Source organism: Diabrotica virgifera, chromosome 7, assembly GCF_917563875.1.
Source record: "Diabrotica virgifera virgifera chromosome 7, PGI_DIABVI_V3a".
NCBI lineage: Eukaryota > Metazoa > Arthropoda > Insecta > Coleoptera > Chrysomelidae > Diabrotica > Diabrotica virgifera.
Window position 1 is genome coordinate 14,009,245 of NC_065449.1, and position 8,481 is coordinate 14,017,725.

The window sequence follows — 8,481 nt, forward strand, 5'->3', positions numbered from 1 at the left end:
TAATTTTCCGTCATATTTTTTAAACGATAACTTCACTAATCAATAGTTTAATTTTAGAGCAATTTTATCGTAGTAGTATCAAAATTATCCTAATAAATTTTTACAAAAAAAATAGCCATATTGAGGGTTAGTTTCTTTTTGCTGTTGGAAATATATCTAATAAAATGCAATCTGCAAAATCCAACCAACCGACAAAATCCATGAATAAAACCGAATAATTTCAGTCAACTCAGTAATACAATACAGAAGAATTTCTACTATTAAGAGGAAACAGTAGCGATCAACAGGTAGCAAAAACGCGTTCCAAGATTGAGGCTGTAATTTTAAATATTTTTTCGAGATATTTGGCACACGTATTCGTAATATAATAAAGAATGGCGGTACAGAGCCCAATTTGAAAAATATATTAATATGTGGAAATTACTCTGTAATTAAATACATTATTAAAAAACGAGCCTGTACCGCCATTAAAAAGAACAAAAAAATATACTTGCTTCAAATAAACTTTTTGATCCGATGCCTAGATTTTGTGTCATTTTGGAACTACTAAAATTTTTTATTTCATGAGTAGTTCCAAAATGACAAAAAATCTAGGCATCTGATAAAAAAGTTTATTTGAAGAAAGTGTATTTTTTTGTTCTTCTTAATGGCGGTACAGGCTCGTTTTTTTTAATATTGTATTTTATTACAGAGCAATTTCCACATATTAATATATTTTTCAAATTGGGCTCTGTACCGCCATTCTTTATTATATTACGAATACGTGTGCCAAATATCTCGAAAAAATATTCAAAATTACAGCCGCAATCTTGGAACGCGTTTTTGCTACCTGTTGATCGCTACTGTTTCCTCATAATATCAATACAAATAAAAAATATGTGATAATCAGTCAAAACAACAAACCATAATATTTTAAAAGTAAGATAAACATAGCCTTAATCCTAAAACTTACCATTTTCTGCAATTTCGCGAGCCGCTTTAATTATTTTAACAGTTCTTGATTTAAACATATTTTTCGCATTAAAGATTCAAAGATTTCTATATATAATAGATATAACACAACAAATATTTTAATATTTAAGCACGAACTAATATTGGTCAGTACCTACACGTAAAAACAAAAAGATGCAACATTCCAGGAACCGTAATCGGCATAACAATATCAACCCACTTGGCTGGTACTTTTCGACAGTGCAATGTAATAATGGCTATGTTCAGTCACACAAACAATCCAAGTGGGTTGGTTGTCTTATGCGAAATCTTAAGTGAACTATTATTAAACAGAAATAATTTGGAGTAGTATTTTTCATGGTTAAATATTTAGAATGGCTTGGTTGCTTTTTACACAATGTAGAATACACATTTTTAAATCGATATGTGACATTATCTTGCTTGCCTCAAAAACGTGGTTTGGTTGCTTTTTGCATAACAAGGCCCATTTGTCTAAATAGAAGCGTTCTGGAGGTATTTAAAAAAACTAATTACAAACAAGACGCCTTCTTCAAAGAGCTCTAGCTCCTTTAGGAAGCATTTTCGGACTAGGTGATTTGGGTTAAATCTTAATATTTTGAGCCCAGGAATATACAGTTAAATTATTTCCAATTATTAATGAAATACCCTGTATATTGCAAAATTTAAATAAATTGCGTGTGTGTGTTTTATTGGCACTGATTTTCGCAACCAACTGGCCAGTCAATTTCATAATGATTTTTTAGACTATAACGTATCACTAACTCAGGGGAGTAATGTGTAGTGTGTGTGTTGAGTAAGTGTCTTGTTACTTTGCAAAATCGATGTCATTGTCTTTGCAAAGAGACGCTAATTGTATCCGAACGTCTGCGGTCCCTTCGCAAATTGCATAATACAAGCTTAGGAACTAATAAGTTCTGCGTATAACACCCAAATATAGATAATAAAGACAAACCTAATAAACTCTAATAAACCAAAGTCGAAAAATAGATATATAGATAAAGAATTCATTTCACGAAAATGTCAATATCGAAACAATAGTTCAAAAGTTTTAATAGTGAAATAATTGTAGAATATTTTGTTAAATTTTTTGAATGGAATTTTGTTTCGACATGCCGCGCTGGTCCCCTGAATGTCGGGGGCCCCGTATAATTGATACGGCTGATACGGCGGTAGCTACGGCTCTGAGTTTCATAAACGTCGACGAAACGTGGCTAACATGGTTCCACTGGTATACACCAGATATCAAGAAATAGTCGATACAGTGAACGTCACCCCACGAACATCACCGAGTAGGGCGAAGACTGCCCAATCGGCCGGAAAGGCGATGGCCACCATTTTATGGGATTCACAAGATGTGATCTATATCCATTTCCTGGAAAAGAGCAAAACGATCACAGGGCTTTACTATGTCACATTATTGGCCCGATTCGATGACGAATTTCAGAAAAAAGAGGCCCAATTAAGGAAGAAAAAAAAATACTCTTCCATTATGACAACCTCACACCTCAGCCAATGGCTATCGCCATTGCCAAATTGTTCGGGGCGACAAACTGCTGCTCCATCCAACGGTTTCTCCAGATTTGGGCCTGTACGACTTCTTTTTGTTTCCAAACTTAAAAAAGTTACTCGCCAGGCAGAAATTTAACTCAAATAAGGAGTTCATCAACGCGACGGCAACCTACTTTGTAGACCTCGAGAAAAGGTATTCTTCTCAGACGGGTTAAAGGTAAGTGGATCATCGCTGGGTCAAGTGAATCAAATTAAAAGGAGACTACGTTCAGAAATAAATCGCCACTTTTAGGGGAGTGTATAATAGATTTTCACTTCGGAAAAAATCAAACAAGATAGAACTTTTTGTAATTTCATTAAGAAATCTGTAATAAACAACATATCAAAAAGTTCTACTTGAGAAGTGGATGCTTCATTTTTTATTAAACAAATGAACTACGAAATTAGATGTTTTTTTTTAAATAACTCCGAAAATATAAATTTCAGAAAAATCTGACTTAACCATTGAAAAATTCAGAAAATTTTACAAAAAAAACCTTTTATAAAGAATTTTCTAAAATTTAATCTGTATCTTCTATAATTTTTTATTTATAACGCTTCTCACAAACATTGGCGTACTGTAGACTAGCGTACGGCGAAATGCACGGTTGAGTTATTTTAATGTAATTCTTTAACTAATGGATCAAATACATTTTATAAATTAATCATAAAAGAACAATAATTAGGCTATCTTATGGTTATAATAGAAAGAAATAAAATGTTTAGGCATAAGTGCGGTGTGGGCGGCAAGTGAGCCTTACATGAATTTTGTTTAACAATGATTTAAAAATGTGTAACTAATACAATTTTTCTTATAAAACTCTCAATTTTGCACAACCTACCTCTCAAAAAAAATCTCAAAAATTTAATTCAAATGATATGACGTCTCAAAAAATGTAATTTTTGAAATCTTCGTAGTTTTATAGAATTACCACCATTTTAAGACGGTATTACTCAAGTTTGAACATATCTATTACAGTTTTATAAGCGCTTTTTTAAAGCTTAGGATGTAGTCTTTAAATTGCACTAAATTATTTTACTTTATAAATGAAACAAAACAAACTATCTCTTTTTGAGAAAATTAAGAAAGATAACAAAAATGTAATACAAAAACCGAAAATTACCAGCTAAAAAAATGTTTATACAAAGTGATCAAAACTTTTTTCTGCAAAACTTACCTAAAATACATTTAATAATAAGCTTCAACAATAATGAATGTTCAGCAAAAAAATTTTTTTTTGCTCTTATACAGTATGTCTGCGTAACTTGGAACCTATTGATAACTTTTTTATTATCAGTTTTACGAAAAAAAGTTATTCCTTATAAAATACTCTGAATCGTATATAATCTAAGATGCAATCATTAAATATCACATTTAATTAATTTTATACGAGTTATGTCAAAAAGAATGAATTTCACTCAAGAGTAAAGTACCTTTAGATTTCACAATATCGAAAATTTCAAATTGCAATGCCATATTTGGATTCAGCAACAAAATGGAAACGTATTTGATCAAAGTAAAATGATGAATTTAACGATATTTTAAAATTATTTATACAAAACAATTGTTATTGTTTAAACATTTAATAAACAATTAGTGGCCAAATCTGCGAGTAGAACTTTTTTACTTTAACAAATATGTAAACTAACAAAAAAAGTTTTAGAAAAATATAAGCATGTTTGAATTTTTCCGAAACAATGACCCATTCCCTATTTTCCAAAATTTTCGTTTTTTTTTTGAAGACTAAGTACGTACCGGACCGCTCTAATATATACTCCGTTTTATTCAAAGATTTTACCCTTTCATCTAATATTTAACCATCTTCCGATTTTTTTATCGAAATATTTAAAAACACAAACCGCACATCAGTTCAAATGTGAAACGGGAAAGAACGGGTCACAGGGGTAAAGCACAAGTGAAATATTTAGCACGCCTACAATGTCAGCGACATTTGCCGCTTGATTGTATTAATCATTGATTGTAATTGCTTTTTGAAATATATGAAGCTGAAAATAGTCCTCGAATTAAAAGTTTTCATACTAAATATTAAACATGTTTAGAAAATACTGTTATGAATTTTTAAAGAGAATACATTTTTGTTAAATTAAACATTTAGTCTTTTTCCCTTTATATATAATAAATACACTCATCGGCAAAATTGGAAAAATACAGGAATAAAGAGACCAACGCTCATATGGTATTCATTGATCTTGAGAAAGCATATGATAGAGTTCCTCGAGAGATTCTATGCTGGGCACTCAATAAGAAAGGAGTCCCTGGTGAATATGTAATAATTGTGAGACATATGTATGAGGGAATAACGACTAGTGTTAGAACAGGTGTGGGAGAGACGGATAAATTTCAGGTGAAAGTAAGATTGCACCAAGGCTCAGTGCTTAGTCCTTATTTATTGTCATTAGTTTTGGACCAGATAACAGCGAAACTACAGGGTAGAGGGTAGCATTCCATGGTGCCTAATGTATGCTGATGATGTAGTGTTAATAGGAAATAGTGAAAGAGACTTGGAACAAAAACTGGAACAGTGGAGACAAGCTCTGGAGGAAAAACGTTTAAAACTTAGTAGGACAAAAACAGAGTATTTGGAATGTTCCTTTAAAGATGGAGTTACTACAAATAAAATGGCATCTTTGGATGGTGAAATAATTATGAAAAGCAATAGTTTTAAGTACCTAGGATCGGTATTACAGAGTAATGGAGAAATAAATGGAGATGCATGCAGTAGGATTAGGGCTGGATGGATGAAGTGGAAAGAAGCGAGTGGTGTGTTGTGTGACAAAAAAATTCCAATGAAGCTGAAGGGAAAATTCTATAAAACAGCCATAAGACCGGCTATGATGTACGGAACTACGAATGCATGTGGCGGAAATTAGAATGCTTAGATGAATGAGTGGAGTGACAAAGAAGGATAAAATTTGAAATGAGTACATTAGGAGAAGTCTAGGTGTGGCACCAATTGATGCCAAAATGAGAGAGCATAGGTTAAGATGGTTTGGTCATGTTCAACGTCGAGGCATTAATCACGCAATACGAAGAATAGCTGAAGTGCAGATTCCTGGAAGGAGTAGGAGAGGAAGACCAAAGAAGACCTGGGAGGAGATGATAAGGCAGGACAGGTTGGTAAAAAGGATTAACATTGATATGACCCAAGATAGAATTGTGTGGAGAAATGCAATTAGGGGAGCCGACCCCGCATAGGGATAAGGCAAAGAAAATGATGATGACACTCATGGGCAAAATTAACCGCCCACCTTGTATTTTTTTCAATTTGCAGAAATTATCAATCTTGGACTACATTATATGAAAGTTCCGCTGAAAACCACCTTTGAGGAAAACAAAACAGTATCAATTTTGAAAAAAAAGTGATGGTTAGCAAAATTCCAATGTTTAAAAGTCTTCGAAGAAAATTCAAACAAATATAATTTTGAAAATCATAGTCTAAAACAAGCTGAAAATGCGAGATTTATCATAACGAAAACTTTGTTTATTTACGTATTTAAATTCATAATATGGAAAATTTCTATTATAAAAAGTTATTTAATATTAAATGCTATGTTTTAATATGCAATCATATCCTAATTTAAATATTGTGATCTATAAAGGTACCTAGTCTACTCTCGAACGAAATTCATATTTTTTGACATACCTCGAATAAAATTGATAAAATTTGATATATGATGATCGCATCTTAGATTTTAGACCATGCAGATCTTTTTATGAAGAATAACTTTTCTTCGTAAAATTAATAATAAAAGAGTTATGAATGAAAACGTTATTGGTATCCGTAATTTGAGAAAAATTTTCAAATATTTTTTTTATTTTTAGAAGGATGTACAAGTAATAATTGCATATTAGAACATAGTTTTTAACTCGTAACAACTTTTTATAATAACACTTTTGAATATTGTGAAAAATAAAGATACTTTAATCTTGATCGAACTTCATATTTTTTGACATACCTCGAATAAAATTGATAAAATTTGATATATGATGATCGCATCTTAGATTTTAGACCATGCAGATCTTTTTATGAAGAATAACTTTTCTTCGTAAAATTAATAATAAAAGAGTTATGAATGAAAATGGTATTGGTATCCGTAATTTGAGAAAAATTTTCAAATATTTTTTTTATTTTTAGAAGGATGTACAAGTAATAATTGCATCTTAGAACATAGTTTTTAACTCGTAACAACTTTTTATAATAACACTTTTCAATATTGTGAAAAATAAAGATACTTTAATCTTGATCGAATTTCATATTTTTTGACATACCTCGTATAATATAGATTTGATATCTAATATAAATAAATAAATACAAAATAAACAGTTTTCCTTGAAAATAGTGAACTGTAATTTTTTTTTGATTCTGGCCTTGGTTAGCTGTAATTTAACATTACATTAACATAAATAAATAAAATTTGTTTATCTGACATTTCAATTTTATGTTGACGTTTGGTTGCGTCAAACGAAAACAAAGTAGAGTTGACGTTTCTATGTCGGAAGAAAATGACAATTTAAAGGAGGCTTATGACGTAGGCTTATACATAGGAATTCATCGCTAGGTGGCCTCTAGATATTTCAGGAGCGGCAACGCAATAACACACACACTTTTGCGAATTTATAAACGAAAAGTTTTCGTTGAAAATATGAGTAATAATAATAAGTGTTGCCGCCTCTGACCCTTAAGACTTCTTGGAGACGGTTTGGCAACCCATTCATGTTATCCTGGATATCCGATTGGGGGATATTGTGCCACTCGTCTACCTCTGTCAGCCGTCTTGAGCTCTTTGAAGTATATACAGGCTGGTACTCTTGCTTTTACCCGTTTTTTGAAAATGGTCCCAAATGTTCAATTAGGTTAAGATCGGGACTGCGTACCGGCCATGATAAAACTTAAATCCCGTCCTCATTAATATTCTTACGGGTGAATCTTGCGGTATGGCAACGGCATTGTCATGCATTAATCTAAAGTTTTCACCAATAAACGATGCGAAAGGTATGACACATGGTCTTGAAAAACTTCTTCCACGTATCTGTGAACATTTATACTGCCTCTATTAAGCACAATAAGATCCCTACGAGCTTCATAAAAGATATCTTCACAAATCATTATTGACCCTCCTCAGTAAGCCAGTTTCGGTTAGAGTGCATGAAGCAATCCTTTTATTTTGACGCCTGTAGACAAACTGACGTCCATCTGGACCTTTTAGGTCTATTCTGCTCTGATCTCAGAACCTTATGTTCTTGCATTCCGCCCCAGTCCAGTTAGCATATCCTCGCGCAAAACCAACTTTAGTTCTAAGGTGTTGTGGAAGCAGCTGTGGGGCGCGAGCTGGACGGAAAGCCCTCAAATTTCTTTCTGCCAGTCTTCTTTTAATGGTATGTTCACTCACACTAAAATTTCTCACCTCAAAAAGTGAGAAAATTCCAAAAACCGCGAATATCAGGCATCCGGTCTTTTTTCAAAATCTTGTCTTGATAATTTTATTATCTTATATACATAATTCATAAACAAAAAAAAAACAAAAAACAGATCGAAGTAAATACAATGCTTTATCGTAGGTCACATATGATAATAAGCGAGTTATCTTTTTTTTGGAAGATGTTATTAAAACGCTTAAGTAGGCATTTTACAAAAAAAAATAAAAAAATAACTTCCAAATAATCCAAATTATCAAAAAAAGTGATTTTGAAGCGAGAGAAGCAATGTTTTTATAACCCTATGTTACCTTTTTTTTTTACAAAATGCACCCTCCTTAAACAATTGCATTCTGAACTAAAAAAATTATCTCCGCTTCTATGAGCCGTAAAACTTCTATTTCTTTTAAAGATGCGCTTTTTCATATGCTTTCAGCTGGTGTAAGTATTTTGTTTTTTGTAAAGGTTAAAACAACTCAGATAATGTAATTGTTTCTAAGCTGAAAATTGGTAGGTACTTCACT